The sequence below is a fragment of the Oncorhynchus kisutch genome, linkage group LG7 (assembly GCF_002021735.2).
Source record: "Oncorhynchus kisutch isolate 150728-3 linkage group LG7, Okis_V2, whole genome shotgun sequence".
Classification (NCBI taxonomy): Eukaryota; Metazoa; Chordata; class Actinopteri; order Salmoniformes; family Salmonidae; genus Oncorhynchus; species Oncorhynchus kisutch.
The window spans coordinates 32,214,766-32,232,113 of record NC_034180.2 but is presented as its reverse complement, the minus strand read 5'-3'; the positions used below and the strand labels follow the sequence as shown (position 1 = coordinate 32,232,113).

The following is a 17,348-nucleotide window of genomic DNA, read 5'->3' as shown; positions in this document are numbered from 1 at the left end:
TTTTATTCAACATGCTGGCTTGTAGTGGTCATGAGAGGAAACTTTCCTGACCCAAATGCTCATTAATGCCCGACGTAGAATTAAATACTATGTCAGGTTTCCATGCTAGCTCTAGGGGTTTTAAACCTACATGGCTGTTTACATTTGGGCCCTTGTCCCACTTAATGTCACATTAATAATGAACTCTTTATTAAATATTACAGAAACATTGAAAATATTACACCTAACAACTTGTAATTTAATATCATATAGGATATTTTTATTTAACCTTTTTTGTAGCGAACAGCATAATTGAAATCCACAAGCTTCTTCAATTCCTCTCACCTCCTTCATTGACCCATCTCAACCTGACATCCTCTGTCTCCATGGACACATGTTCTTCTGTTTCATAGTGTCTTTTCGGGCCCTTTAGATAGATTCGCAGGCTGTCAAGGTCCAGTATGGAGTCCCTGGATGTTTACAGGAGCCGGGTGGCCAGGTGATACAGAGGAGGAAGACAGGTTGACAGACCAGCAGGGACCACAGAATAAGATGGGAGGTACATTTGATCTAAATAACAAGAACAAATAGCCTACTTGGAATCCTTCTTGGATTATGGTTGTAGGCAGTGCAATCATCTCTGCAGCCCTCAGAACTGCAAGTTAAACATTACAGTAAACCTTTGACTATTTAGGTTAATGATTGGACAATGTTAAAGAGTAACCTTACGTAATAAGCATCTTATCCTTTTGAAAACTGCCTTTGTGGCATCAATGAGTCAAACATTTATTCTAAAATTTACTTAGTGTTTAATAGGATCATTTTGGTAAAAGTATCTAATCCAAAACTGAGATTTGTGAGATAATTAGGGGGGAAAAAATGGTATGTCACAGAGTAACGGGCACCATAACAGTTTTACTTGGGTTAGGTTTATTTAAATCCTGCCTCAGTCGCATTTCCTAATGAGGAGAATTGCAACCGAGGGTAAATCAGGAAGTTCAGCTCCCCTTTAAGAATGTTTAATCATATTTCCTTACCCTAGGAAATATGAGCTTCCATGGCTCAGCAGGAAAGTGTAGACAACACTCTCTGTACCCGTGTTGCCAGTGCAGGTGTGCTGAACCTCCATGTGCTGGTTTTCCACATTGGGGTACAATGTCTCCAGCTCACATACTGTAGCTCCAGGAAGTGTGTGGCAAACAGAGTGAACACCTGAGACCGCCAGGGAAACAGAGCGGAGTACACATTTAACTGATGATAGTTTGATCTGAGCAGTGCAAGTAACAGGAAGTCAAAGAAAATTAAGGCTTCTATGATTCATACACAACAATCCAATTAATCATCTATTGTTTCAGACAGAGGCACTGTGCTGGTTGGACAGTGTACCTACCCTGAGGCTAACGAGGAACTTGCAGATAGAGTGACATATGACTACGCCCCACTCAGCACTGGTGCTACGCCCAAGCGCGTCTATGATGAGAGATTTGTCACTTCACATTATGGATTATATAAGAGACCTTGGGAATACCCAGACAAAATGAAACAACTATTTTGCCAAGATTTTAAAAGTCCATACCATATCACTGCATCAAAAAGTCTGTACATTGAAAATGTACCACCTTCACTTCCACAATGAAGGTTGAGGAGTTTGTCTTAAAGTTGTCAAATCTGTTCAGAAATGCGGAAGTAGACACAAAAGAGCCTAGGACAAATCAGACTCATTATATAAATAACCTGTGAGTAAGCCTGTTGAATGGTTACAACACTGGCACACTGAAAATTAAGTTAATTCAGGTACTATAAAACAACATTCCATTTTGAATGAAGTGTGTGGTTTCTCCACCTACCTATCTGAGCCATGATCTGGCACAGCACCACCTGTTTGAGGTAGGTGGACTTGCCGCTCATGTTGAGCCCAGCGATGATGACAATGTTGCTGCCCTCAGAGATGTAGCTGTTGTTGCACATGGGCTGCTGGCCAGTGATAAGATCCAGAATGGGGTAACGACCCTGCTTGATGGCCAGTGTGTCTGTGAACTAAGGATGCGTTGCAGGCACAGAGCAGAATAACTTCAGGAAGAACACTTTGATAATTGATAATTACATTGTTGGTCAATTTTAAAAAATCCATCTGGGTTGAATTGCTGTGAATGAAATTCAGTTGCGTTTGTTATTTTATTACTAATTTCATGTGAATTCCAAACACTACTAGCGTACAGTACATGCAGTGAAAACAGACATCTACAGTTGTCGTGTAATGCAGAGAGATTGGTCTGGTCAAATACAGTAACGGTTACGTAACTCGGGTCATCTGAAAGTGAGATGAATGAGACGGAGAAGGCCGGCAGTCAGCACGTGTCTCTACAGAGATCCTTTCAGACAGCTGGGGGGGCCAGTGGTTACCAACCACATTGCTATTGGGGCTGCTGCCCAGACAACTGAAGCTGACAGGGCAACCAATGTTACATAGACAGCAGAGCACAGCAGCCTCTTTGTCAATCAGAGAGGAGAAGAGAGGGCGCTACTGCTGACGCACTGTATTCAATCATGCTGCATTTACTGGCTGCTATGTGAGAAGGGTGAGTGGGTGGTTGTTTCTTCAGATACTGACTAGACTGAGGTCAACCAACTCCAGGGATAGCCTGAATCTGACTGGATCATATGGTTAGCGTGTCTATGAATTTGAACAACTGTTTTTATGTTCTATTGCAGAAATGTTGGGTGAAAAATGTTTAATTGATTACATTTATTCACTTTCCTGCTTGGTGCATGCATTGGCTAGTGACAGCAGCATGTCTAGCATAGACACAGCATCGGACAGCTTGTATAGGCAGTGGATATGCTCATGAACTGTACTCAGCAGCTGGTACCACCCTGGGAAGAGACAGGTGTAAACAGGTCAACATGATCTAAAACTCCACAACAAACCAAACAGCTCCATCTACTGGGTAAACAATCAGTACATCCAATTTCCCCCAGTTTTATTTCATGCCACTTGATAAATACAGAAATAAACGGTAGGTTGGTCAATCAGAACAAAGCAAAGAAACTATTTTTATGATCACATTATTCAATGAAAAATGTAGCTCTTCCCCATAATTTTGGGCAACCAATGGCAGCACTCCAATGGATAGCAACTGTCATCAAATCGGACACCTTGGACAAGCTCACGTTTATATCGCATGAAAGCCAGTGAGTGCAATGGCTAAAAAAAAAAATGTTTCAACGGCTAAATAATTACTGTGTACCAGGACGACTTGCTACTGTGATTGCTGAAATGCAGAGCCTGTTTGAGTATTTTTTTAAATCAGAAATTATACTTTTGTTATAATGTTTGCAAGTTCAGTTGGTTATCTACTAGCTAGCTCTCTGTCTCATTGACCACCAAACGTTGCTAAGCTAGTCACTTAATATAACTTTTTTCTCAAAATGTATGTTAACTAGTTAAGTTAGCAATGTTATGAATACAACTCTCATCTGCTGTTGACATCAGGATACGATTTGAGAGCACTGGTTTGCTCCAAAAGTAGTTATAGCTTTCACTGCACGCTGACTGAATTCAATGCCATTCAGTGGCTAGCTATACTACAAACATAATTTTACCAGGTTCCCCGTAAAGCAATTATAATGACAGTCCACCACAACATACCCAAGAGTTTCCTAAACCTAATTTGGATCAATGTGAGGGGATTTCGTTAGTGGTTAAATGGGCAGCCGTGAGCTGCCCAGTGGCACGAGCCTACTAGACGAGCTAAATTACTTCTATGCTCGCTTTGAGGAAAGCAACACTGAAGCATGCATGAGAGCATTAGCTGTTCCGGAAGACTGATTACCAGGACGGAGTTTGTAATTTGTAATACCAACATGTTTCAAGCAGACCACCATAGTCCCTATGCCCAAGAACACTAAATGGCAGACCACACGCAAGCATGGCAAAAATGTATGTTATTAAATTATTGCACGCACCATTGAGCATCTGCGTTGCCAAGGGCTAAAATAGAAATCAGTTCTATTGCTGACACAGATCGTGCAGCAAGTCCTGCCTCTCCCATCTCCTCATTGGTTATACCCAAGTGGGTGTGAAAAACGAACAAGGTCAGTGGCGGTAATGCACCTAATTTATGAAAGTTGCCCATCGCAATATGAAGTCAAGAGAAGAAAAAGCCTGGAAGGAAGAGAGATGACTAGAAACGATTTGGTTGACTTTTATGTGTGGATTAATTGGCAGAGTAGAAGTCCTTGTGCATTTCAGGTAAAATAACAACTCAATGTTTATATCCCAGGACAAATTAGCTAGCAACAGCAAGCTAGCTAAATAGAACAAATTAGCTAGCAAGTGCAAGCTAACTAGCTAAATTGCCATAAATGTTTAATGCTTTTCGACCTGTCCCCAAATTAATATAATTGGTTCAGAGTTTGTTTTGATATTTTAACCTGCGTGCCTTGATCACGTTTGGTGTGGGGGGACAAAATACATTTTTGCACAATGGCACATGATGGCGCACGTGCGCAGCCAGTTTGGGTTCCGTGTAAGGGAACTGCCTTACACGGAATGAATGACTAATGACTACCGACGCATAGCACTCACATCTGTAGCCAAGAAGTGCTTTGAAAGGCCGGTCATGGCTCACAACACCATTATCCCAGAAAGCCTAGACCCACTCCAATTTGCATACTGACTCAAAAGATCCACAGATGTTGCAATCTCTATTGCCCTTTCCCACCGGGACAAAAGGAACACCTACGTGAGAATGCCATTAATTGACGACAGCTCAGCACACCACAGTGCCCTCAAAGGTCATCACTATGCTAAGGACCCTGGGATTAAACAACTGGATCCTGGACTTCCTGACGGGCCGCCCCCAGGTGGTAAGGGTAGGTAACCATATCTGCCACGCTGATCCTCAACACGAGGGCCCCTCATGGGTGCGTGCTCAGTCCCCTCCTGTACTGCCTGTTCACCCAAGACTGCATGGTGGCGGCAGGTAGCCCAGTGAGCGTTGGGCCAGTAACCGAAAGGTTGCTGGATCAAATCCCAGAGCTTACAAGGTAAAATAATCTGTCATTCTGCCCCTGAACAAGGCCATTGTTCCCTGGTAGGCTGTCATTTGTTCTTAACTAACTTGCTTATTTAAATAAAGGTTAAATATATATATATATATATATAATTAAATGGCCAGGCACGACTCCAACACCATTATTAAGTTTGTGTTGTCGGCAAGACAGCCTATAGGGAGGTCAGAGACCTGACCGTGTGGTGCCAGGATAACGAGCTCTATCTCAATGTGTTCAAGACAAAGGAGATGATTGTGAACTACAGGAAAAGGAGGATGAGCACACCCCCATTCTTATCAACGGAGCTGTAGTGGAACAGGTTGAGAGCTTCAAGTTCCTTGGTGTCCACATCACCAACAAACTATCATGGTCCAAACAAATCAAATGTATTTATATAGCCCTTCGTACATCAGCTGATATCTCAAAGTGCTGTACAGAAACCCAGCCTAAAACCCCAAACAGCAAGCAATGCAGGTGTAGAAGCACGGCGGCTAGGAAAAACTCCCTAGAAAGGTCAGAACATAGGAAGAAACCTAGAGAGGAACAAGACTGAGGGGTGGCCAGTCCTCTTCTGGCTGGCCACGATGTTCAAATTTTCATAAATGACCAGCATGGTCAAATAATAATAATCACAGTAGTTGTCGAGGGTGCAGCAAGTCAGCACCTCAGGACTAAATGTCAGTTGGCTTTTCATAGCCGATCATTAAGAGTATCTCTACCACTCCTGCTGTCTCTAGAGCGTTAAACAGCAGGTCGGGAACAGGTAGCAGGTCCGGTGAACAGGTCAGGATTCCATAGCCGCAGGCAGAACAGTTAGAACTGGAGCAGCAGCACGGCCAGGTGGACTGGGGACAGCAAGGAGTCATCATGCCAGGTAGTCCTGAGGCATGGTCCTAAGGCTCAGGTCCTCCGAGAGAGCGAAAGAGAGAATTAGAGGGAGCATACTTAAATTCACACAGGACACTGGATAAGACAGGAGAAGTACTCCAGATATAACAAACTGACCCTAGCCCCCCGACACAAGCTACTGCAGCATAAATACTGGAGGCTGAGACAGGAGGGGTCAGGAGACACTGTGGCCCCATCCGATGATATAACCCCACCCACTTTGCCAAAGCACAGCCCCCACACCACTAGAGGGATATCTTCAACCACCAACTTGCCGTCCTGAGACAAGGCCGAGTATAGCCCACAAAGATCTCCGCCACGGCACAACCCAAGTGGGGGCGCCAACCCAGACAGGAAGATCACGTCAGTGACTCAACCCACTCAAGTGACGCACCCCCTCCTAGGGATGGCATGAAAGAGCACCAGTAAGCCAGTGACTCGGCCCCTGACATAGGGTTAGAGGCAGAGAATCCCAGTGGAGAGAGGGGAACCGGCCAGGCAGAGACAGCAAGGGTGGTTCGTTGCTCCAGAGCCTTTCCGTTCACCTTCACACTCCTGGGCCAGACTACACTCAATCATATGACCCACTGAAGAGATGAGTCTTCAGTAAAGACTTAAAGGTTGAGACCGAGTCTGCGTCTCTCACATGGGTTGGCAGACCATTCCATAAAAATTGAGCTCTATAGGAGAAAGCCCTACCTCAAGCTGTTTGCTTAGAAATTCTAGGGACAATTAGGAGGCCTGCGTCTTGTGGCCGTAGCGTACGTGTAGGTATGTACGGCAGGACCAAATCAGAAAGATAGGTAGGAGCAAGCCCATGTAATGCTTTGTAGGTTAGCAGTAAAACCTTGAATTCAGCCCTCTTGCCTTAACAGGAAGCCAGTGTAGGGAGGCTAGCACTGGAGTAATATGATTTTTTTTGGTTCTAGTCAGGATTCTTGCAGCCGTGTTTAGCACTAACTGAAGTTTATTTAGTGCTTTATCCGGGTAGCCGGAAAGTAGAGCATTGCAGTAGTCTAACCTAGAAGTAACAAAAGCATGGATTCATTTTTCTGCATCATTTTTGGACAGAAAGTTTCTGATTTTTGCAATGTTACGTAGATGGAAAAAAGCTGTCCTTGAAACAGTCTTGATATGTTCGTCAAAAGAGAGATCAGGGTCCAGAGTAACGCCGAGGTCCTTCACAGTTTTATTTGAGACGACTGTACAACCATCAAGATTAATTAACAGAAGATCTCTTTGTTTCTTGGGTCCTAGAACAAGCATCTCTGTTTTGTCTGAGTTTAAAAGTAGAAAGTTTGCAGCCATCCACTTCCTTATGTCTGAAACACAGGCTTCTAGCGAGGGCAATTTTGGGGCTTCACCATGTTTCATTGAAATGTACAGCTGTGTGTCATCCGCATAGCAGTGAAAGCAGCTACCCACCTACTTTTTTCCATTTCCGCCTGAAGACATACCCAAATCTAACTGCCTGTCGCTCAGGCCCAGAACCAAGGATATGCATATTCTTGGTTTCATTTGAAAGAAAACACTCTGAAGTTTGTGTAAATGTGAATTGAATGTAGGAGAATATAACACAATAGATCTGATTTAGATAATACAATGGAAAAAAACATACGTTTTTTTAATTTTTTATTGTTGTATCATCTTTAAAATGAACAAGACAAAACAAACATTCAGATAGGATGATGGGGACAATTTTAGTGAAAAACTTAAGACAGCAACCGTACTTTCAGAATGATAACTTCCAAAATGACTGTGCTATATGACATTTATCATGAAGTCACCCAGGTGTCCCACACAAGTAGCCCAAATGTACCCAAGTGGCCAAATTGGTGAAGTTATACATTTTGAATGGAATAACTATATACAAAATACCAAAATGGTATTCTAACACACCCCCCCCCCAAAATTGAGGCACATCCATGCCTGCAGAAATACATTTGGGCAGAGGAACACCACTTGTGGCAGGAGCAGAAGGGACAGAGGTAGAGGGGCCAGAACGTGGTGCTGTAGCCAGCGAGCTCCTTGATGAGCAGCTCTCTGAAGGCTAGCTGTGAGATGGGGGGCTTTCCACAGCTCTTAGCCATTTCCTTGTGTAGGATGAATGCATTCACCACAGCAATGTCGATGAAATGATAGAAAGTCTTGTACCATTTCATCATCTTATGGAGAACATTGTAATAGCCTAGCAGCGCATCTGACAGGTCCACACCTCCCATGCTCTTGTTGTAGTCCTTTATTGTAGTTGGAATGGGGATTTTTTTTGCGGTCCATGCCCCAGTAGCGCTGAGACAACAGGTTTCAGGCTGGATGAACCAGCTTCAGTGGGGGATGGACACCTTGGCACTGTGGGCTCCCATTCAGAGTCAGTGTCACTGTGAAAGAAAATGTTCAGTTAGAATAGTTTCACATATGAGCCCTGTATCAACAGGTATAATAAACAGATATATATAGAGTACAGGGAACAAAAGGTTGAATATATTATTATAGACCTGCTAGATCTACTGTCTCATTTATATTATGACAGACCAGCTAGATCTACTGTCTCCATTTCACTTTGGCCATTGTTGTGGGCCTGCCCCCCCCCCCAACAGCCTCAAATAGGCTATTTCACGTGGGGGTGGGGTGGAGCGGCAGACACGCATCTCGGCCATGCTCCCTCTAATCCACAATATGTACCGTATATATACACACACAAACATAGGCTATGGGTCACACAATGTGTAGCCAACGTGTAATTTACACATTTCATTGCATTTTTATATATTGCTACTAAAATGTTAAAAAATCACAAATAATATTTTATATTAGTAATTTCAAACAACGGCATTAGCATGAGAAGAACTTACCAGTCCAAAACGATGTCCTCTCCGTTCAAAAAATATTCCTCCATTTGGGAATCGCTAAATGAATCGTCCTCCAACAATCTCTGTCTCACTTTCCCGATCAATTTCTTCTAAAATTGTGTGGACATCTGTATATCTAGACTTAGATTTAGCGTTCCCTGACTTAGTCGCCATACTGATTGATATATAAACAGCTGAAGATGCGCTTTACCAAAATAATGCTGTGCGTAACATGTGTGGCTCCTTCCGGTATGAATCTTCAATGGCGAATGACCCTCTTTACGCCGGAGTTTACTACATGGGTTGGTCTTCCAACACATAAACATTACATATTGCCGTTTACCTCAGCTCATTGGCTATCTACCCAGCTAGATTTCAAGACGATCAGTGGTCATTGGGTTAAAATACAGTCAATCAACGAAACAGCGGTCATATTATTGGTGCACAATGATGTCATTACTTGTTGTCTTCAAATCGGTTTCTTTCAGTCAATACGTCCCGCGAAATGACCCATCACGTTTGGTTGTGTTACAAAAAAACAGTTGATTGCAATGAAACCAAACATGACTGGATAAAGTCACGTTTAGTATGTGTATTTACATCGAATGTGTCGTCGAAAATGGAATGAGACGGAATTCACGACACAAGCGGTTCACAAAATGTATCGTGTTAGGCTATAAAAATGGATTTGATTAAACAAAAGCCTATTCATTGTGTAACAATGAGCATTGGGATTGCAAACAGAGGAAGATCGTCAAAGGTAAACAATTTATTTTATTGCAATTTGTGATGTTACACCTGTGCTGGTTGAAATAGTTTTTTTTAATGGGGCTCTATCCTCAGATAATCGTATCGTATTCTTTCGCAGTAAATCCTTTTTAAAATCTGACAAGGCAGTTGGATTAGCAAGACTCTAGGCTTTCGACCCATGTGAGACACTTGTATTTTCATGAATGTTTAATATGACTATTTATGTAGCGGGTTCGGTGTGCAGAGAGGTTAACGTTATGTTTTCGAATGACATCCCCAAGAGGTAAAATATATATAGTGAAAACAATAGTGGTCCTAAAACGGAACCTTGAGGAACACCGAAATGTACAGTTGATTTTTCAGAGGACAAACCATTCAGAGACAAACGGATATCTTTCCAACAGATAAGATCTAAACCAGGCCAGAACTTGTCTCTGTAGACCAATTTGGGTTTCTTATCTCTCCAAAAGAATGTGGTTATCGATGGTATCAAAAGCAGCACTAAGGTCTAGGAGGACAGATGCAGAGCCTCGGTCTGATGCCATTTTAAAGGTCATTAACACCATAAGTGCAGTCCCAGTGCTATGATGTGGTCTAAAACAAGACTGAAGCAGTTTATGTATTGTTTGTCTTCAGGAAGGCAGTGAGTTGCTGCGCAACCGCTTTTTCTAAAATTTGAGAGGAATGGAAGATTCGATATAGGCCGATTAGTTTTTTAAATATTTTCTGGGTCAAGGTTTGGCTTTTTCAAGAGAGGCCTTATTACTGCTTCTTTTAGTGAGTTTGGTACACATTTGGTGGATAGAGAGCCGTTTATTATGTTCAACATAGGAGGGCCAAGCACAGGACGCAGCTCTTTCAGTAGTTTAGTTTGAATAGGGTCCAGTATGCAGCTTGAAGGTTTAGAGGCCATGATTATTTTCATCATTGTGTCAAGAGATTTAATACTAAAACACTTGAGTCTCTCTCTTGAACCTAGGTCCTGGCAGAGTTGTGCAGACTCAGAGCAACTGAGCTTTGAAGGGGGAATACGCAGATTTAAAAAGTAATTTGCTTTCTAATGATCATGATCTTTTCCTCAAAGAAGTTCATGAATTTATTACTGCTGAAGTGAAAGCCATCCTCACTTGGGGAATGCTGCTTTTTAGTTAGCTTTGCGACAGTATCAAAAAGAAATTTCGGATTATTCTTATTTTCCTCAATTAAGTTGGAAAAATAGGATGATTGAGCAGCAGTAAGGGCTCTTCGATACTGCACGGTACTGTCTTTCCAAGCTAGTCGGAAGACTTCCAGTTTGGTGTGGCGCCATTTCCGTTCCAATTTTCTCTAAGCTTGCTTCAGAGCTTGGGTATTTTCTGTATACCAGGGAGCTAGTTTCTTATGACAAATGTTTTTAGGGGTACAACTGCATCTAGGGTATTGCGCAAAGTTAAATTGAGTTCCTCAGTTAGGTGGTTAACTGATTTTTGTCCTCTGACGTCCTTTGGTAGGCAGAGGGAGTCTGGAAGGGCATCAAGGAATCTTTGTGTTGTCTGGGAATTTATAGCACAACCTTTGGTGCTCCTTGGTTGGGGTCTGAGCAGATTATTTGTTGCAATTGCAAACATAATAAAATGGTGGTCCGATAGTTCAGGATTATGAGGAAAAACATTAAGATCCACAACATTTATTCCATGGGACAAAACTAGGTCCAGAGTATGACTGTGACAGTGAGTAGGTCCAGAGACATGTTGGACAAAACTCACTAAGTCGATGATGGCTCCGAAAGGCTTTTGGAGTGGGTCTGTGGACTTTTCCATGTGAATATTAAAGTCAGCAAAAATTAGAATATTATCTGCTACGACTACAAGGTCCAATAGGAATTCAGGGAACTCAATGAGGAATGCTGTATATGGCCCAGGAAGCCTGTAAACAGTAGCTATAAAAAGTGATTGAGTAGGCTGCATAGATTATGACTAGAAGCTCAAAAGACAAATGTCTTCTTTTTTTTGTAAATTGAAATTTGCTATCGTAAATGTTAGCAACACCTCCGCCTTTGTGGGATGCACGGTGGATATGGTCACTAGTGTAACCAGGAGGTGAGGCCTCATTTAACACAGTAAATTCATCAGGCTTAAGCCATGTTTCAGTCAGGCCAATCACATCAAGATTATGATCAGTGATTAGTTCATTGACTATAACTGCCTTTGAAATAAGGGATCTAACATGTGAGGTATCACGATCACTTTCAATAATGGCAGGAATGGAGGAGGTATTTATCCTAGTGAGATTGCTATGGCGAACACCGCCATGTTTAGTTTTGCCCAACCTAGGTCGAGGCACAGATACGGTCTCAATGGGGATAGCTGAGCTGACTACACTGACTGTGCTAGTGGCAGACTCCACTAAGCTGGCAGGCTGGCTAACAGCCTGCTGCCTGGCCTGCACCCTACTTCATTGTGGAGCTAGAGGAGTTAGAGCCCTGTCTATGTTGGTAGATAAGAGGAGAGCACCCCTCCAGCTAGGATGGAGTCCGTCACTCCTCAGCAGGCCAGGCTTGGTCCTGTTTGTGGGTGAGTCCCAGAAAGAGGGCCAATTATCTACAAATTCTAGCATTCCTACAGCATTTCCCTCCAGAAGCCATGAGAAAGTTGACCTGCTGCTGGGACCGTGCAAGGGGATTTATACTGACGTTACTATCTGTACTTACTGGTTGCACAGACGCTGTTTCATCCTTTCCTACACTGAAATTACCCTTGCCTAAAGATTGCGTCTGAAGCTGGGCTTGCAGCACAGCTATCCTCGCCTTAAGGCGATCGTTCTCCTGTATATTATGAATACAGTGACTGCAAGTAGAAGGCATCATGTTAATGTTACTACTTAGCTTCGGCTGTTGGAAGTCCTGATGAACCATGTCCAGATAAAGCGTCCGGAGTGAAAAAGTTGAATGGAAAAAAGTTGAGTGAGGGAAAAACGAAAAATATAAACGGTAATTAAAAAGTAAAAACCGTAAAGTTGTCAGGTATCAAAGTAAGGTTGGCAACAAAACACACAGCAACACGTAAACACGTCTGCAAGTTGTGACCGGAAATGAACACACCAAACACACCAAGACAGTTGTGAAGAGGGCACAACAAAGCCTATTCCCCCCCCCCCCCCCCTCGGATGACTGAAAAGATTTGGTATGGGTCCTCAGATCCTCAAAAGGTTCTACAGCTGCACCATCCAGAGCATCCTGACTGTTTGCATCACTGCCTGGTATGGCAACTGCTCGGCCTCAAACCGCGAAGCACTACAGAGGGTAGTGTGTACGGCCCAGTACATCACTGGTGCCAAGCTTCCTGCCATCCAGGACCTCTATACCAGGCGGTGTCTGAGGAAGGCCCTAAGAATTGTCAAAAAGACTCCAGCCATCCTAGTCATAGACTTCTCTCTGCTAACGCATGGGAAGCAGTACCGGAGCACCAAGTCTAGGTCCAAAAGGCTTCTTAACAGCTTCTACCCCCAAGTACTCCTGAACAGCTAATCAAATGGCTACCCAGACCATTTGCATTGCCCCACCCTCTTTTACACTGCTGCTACTCTCTGGTTATTATCTATTCATAGTCACTTTAACTCTACTTACATGTACATATTACCTCAATTTCCTCAACTAACTACCGCACATTGACTCTCTACTGGTAACTCCTGTACCGCTACTGTTATTTTACTGCTGCTTTTTATTTGTTATTTTTAACTTGGCTATTTTTTACTTCACACTTACTATATTTTTCTTAACTGCATTGTTGGTTAAGGGCTTCTAAGTAAGCAATTCACTGTAAGGTCTACACCTGTTGTATTGTGACAAATAACGATTTGATTTGGGCTTCCCAGGAAAAATTATGGCCGAGGTTGCAATATTAACTAAGGGGGTCTTTGCTTAGCAAAGGGTCAATTGGCGCCTCTTTACTCACAGAGATCAGTCATCTTCATCAGGTCTGCTGTGGTGAAGCTGTAGTTGCCCTTGTGCTTTGTCACCTGAGGGAAGAGTCATTTATAAAAAACAACAAAGGTATAAAAATGCATTACTATAGAGAATGCTGACGCGTGTTGTTGTAATATAGAGCCACAGCAATTCTGACAGGTACAGCCCAATTTAAATAATGAACATGAAGCAATGACACCTTGTAATGAGTTTCCCTCACTTAAAGCTCTGTATAACCTATTCATCATTGCAATTGTTCAGTATTGCCAGTTATAGAGGTGTTCAAATAGGCTATTAGAGGTACCTTGATGAAGTCAGCTTGGATCTTCCCATCAGGTGAAGCCACCCCTCCAGTTTTCATCTGGATGATCCCTCGAGCTGTGCTAAAGCTCATCGGCAACCCATACTTCTGACATGCCCCCCTACCTGTGGTCCTTTTGTTGACAACCAACTCCAGGTTAGTGGCAGACGTTGAGCTGATGTGTAACCTTTATTTAACTAGGCAAGTCAGTTAAGAATAAATTCTTATTTACAATGACGGCCTACCCCGGCCAAACCCGGACAACACTGGGCCAAATGTGCACCTCCCTATGGGACTCCCAATCACGGCCGGTTGTGATTCAGCCAGGAATCGAACTAGGGTCTATAGTGACGCCTCTAACACTGAGATGCAGTGGCTTAGACCGCTGTGCCACTCAGGAGCCCGAGTGGTCATGGCAGTCTGCTCACTACCTTTTGAAGCTCACTTTAAGTGATTTGGGTGCATAGATGGAACTCCAAGTATCTCTGGGGCACACATCTGCTGGATGTACTCCAGCCCTTTTCTCTCATTGCAGTGAAAGCTACTGACTGAAACATAAAGGTTAGGCAACAAATAAGACATAACAAAGGTGTCTCACTTCAGCAGTATGGGCAGACCACCTAGTACCTGAATGTTTTCTGTGATGAGGTTGTATGGTTTGGTCCCTTTGCCTTTCTCACTGGCAGTACTGGCAGTGTCTGGCATTAGTATCTCCAGTGGCACCAGGATGTGAACCTTGGTGATAACCTGGAAGTTGATGAGAGACAAGTTTAACATACTTTTAGTACAGACTGAGATAACCATGCACTTAGCTAGGCCTCATGGAGATGAATTTGCCTGCCTCTCCCTGTTCTGAGATACTGCCGATAGTAAACTAATTCAGCCTGTTTGTTTACTATGTTCTACCTTGGCATAGGTCCCAGTGTCTGCAAACTGAGAGAACCAGTTCTGCACATTTCAGGTTGATACTGGCCATGCCAAACTCTCCCCTCGCAACCCATGCCCTTCTACCACCGCAACAATCACAGAGGCAGCAGTGGTGAGGTCACAGAGGAGCAGCCAGTGGTCACTGCAGGCATGGAGAGAGCGGAATAATTAAACTCTCAAACTGCGACAGCCTAGTGAAAACCAACTCCTCTGTGTGTGTCTGAGCTGTAGCTTTACCAGAGGGTTCAGTCTGTGGCATTTATGCAGTGTATTCCTACAGCCCCAGCTTAGCCTGGGGTCCTCCTAAGTCTGGGGGTTCCCCCTATAGGTCTGGAAGTCCCACTAACAAGGAGCCAGAGGGTGGGACATATTAAAATGTCCTTCCCCCTCTGAAGCTGTGATTCACTTGACCTGGGTCAAAGAAAGGCAATCAACTTGTAAGTTACTAGGCTACTGTACATCTCAAAATAATGAGTCACTTGTGCCTTGTAATTAAAAATATAAAAATGTGTATAAGCTTTATTGACAGAATTTAGCAGTCCTCAAATTTGTGAATTTAGAGAAACTATACGCTGGTTGCATAAGCTGAAATAAAAGACCCCATACATTTTCCGTATGCACTAAAAATGTATTTCTCTCAAATGTTGTGCACAAATTTGTTTGCATCCCTGTTAGTGAGCTTTCTCCTTTGCCAAGATAATCCATCCACCTAACAGGTGTGGCATATCAATAAGTTGATTAAACAGCATGATCATTATACAGGTGCACCTTGTGCTGGGTACAGTAAAAGGACACTCTAAAATGTACAGTTTTTTTCACACTATACTGGACTTGCTAAACATACAGTAGTCCTTATCCAGCTATCCAATTAACTAAACACTCTTAAAAATAGTCTGAGAAGCAGGCTGGCTTTTGGACGTTACTTGAATCACAGTGTGAAACTGCAATAAACACAAAAATACATGTTTTCAGTTACTGTAGTAAGGGCACAGAATGTCTTACACAATAACTGCACTAAATTTATGAAATAAGGAATAAGAGTACTCCATTTAGAGTCAAATAAAATAAAGTTACTAGAATTCAACTGTATGGTTAATATTGCTAAACTAGGTGTCCCTAGGGAGAAATAGCACTGAAGCTAATGCAAAGTAGCTAACAGCTAACTAAATCTTTTACAGAAACAGGAAAATTATGTGATAAACATTTATCCTGTGTTAATAAACAAATGTACTTACAGACATTGCATCTTACAAAGCTTATAAAGAAGGATGTTGAAGGATTGTAACTGTCACACACTTCCTGTCACATGACACAAAAAGATACATTCTACACTGCTGCACTTAAACTGCCACTAGGGGGTGCTAAACAACGAACAGGTCCAGAACACTCATTAACGATCCCATATAAACCTAACTCTGACCACTGGGATATTATGAAGTAAGAAGGACAACAACTTCGGAGATAGGCCGAGAGAAGATCTTCAGAGTTGTCAAGGAGGGAACTATGAAGTTGACTTTCCTCACCATCCCATCCCGGCTGTGAAGGGTCTTCACAACGATGGCCATTGGCCATTAATTTCTTTTAGCATATTCCCCCATATTCCCTTCTTTAAGATCTAGCCTCTTGTCCTGCCACGTACGTCAGCTCTGCAGCGTGCAGAGATACTCCCACCGGCACCTGTTCCTAAAGGTGTCCGCTAGACTTTGTACCTGCTTCCACTCTTGCTTGTAGAGTTCTACGTCCCAGATCTTGCCTGGTGGAGGAAGGGGGGACGACAGTCTTCTGGGTCAAGAGCACAGCTGGAGTGAGGATAAGGGGTTGTTCTGGGTCTGAAGATACTGGGACGAGGGGCCTGGCATTCATCACAGCAATGACCTTGGCCGTCAGTGTTGTCAGGACTTCATTTGTAAGGCTTGATCCACGTTGGAGGAACATGCAGTCAAGTATACGACGTGCAATGCCAATCATCCGCTCCCATGTACCACCCATATGGGATGAGTGAGGTAGGTTGAACACCTACAGTTGAAGTCAGAAGTTTACACACACTTACGTTGGAGTCATTAAAACCCGTTTTTCAACCACTCCACAAATGTATTGTTGACAAACTATAGTTTTAGAAATTTGGTTAGGACATCTACTTTGTGCACGACACAAGTAATTTTTCCAACAATTGTTTACAGACAGATTATTCAACTTATGATTCATTGTATCACAATTCCATTGTGTCAGAAGTTTACATGCACTAAGTTGACTGTGCCTTTTACACAGCTTGGACAATTCCAGAAAATGATGTCATGGCATTAGAAGCTTCTGATAGGCTAATTGACATAATTTGAGTCAATTGGAGGTGTACCTGTAGATGTATTTCAAGGCCTACCTTCAAATTCGGTGCCTCTTTGCGTGACATCATGGGAAAATAAAGTCTGGTTCATCCTTGGGAGCAATTTCCAAATGCCTGGAGGTACCACGTTCATCTGTACAAACAACAGTACGCAAGTATAAACACCATGGGACCACGCAGCCATCATACCGCTCAGGAAGGAGACACGTTCTGTCTCCTAGAGATTAACGTAGTTTGGTGCAAAAAGTGCAAATCAATCCCAAAACAACAGCAAAGGACCTTGTGAAGATGCTGGAGGAAACAGGTACAAAATTA

At 43.0% G+C, this 17,348-nt stretch overlaps 1 pseudogene; it reads right to left on the bottom strand.

The window, feature by feature from the left end:
• Positions 1–310: 310 nt before the first annotated feature.
• On the bottom strand, positions 311–13,858 carry LOC109893751 (mutS protein homolog 4-like; annotated as a pseudogene).
• Positions 13,859–17,348: the final 3,490 nt, after the last annotated feature.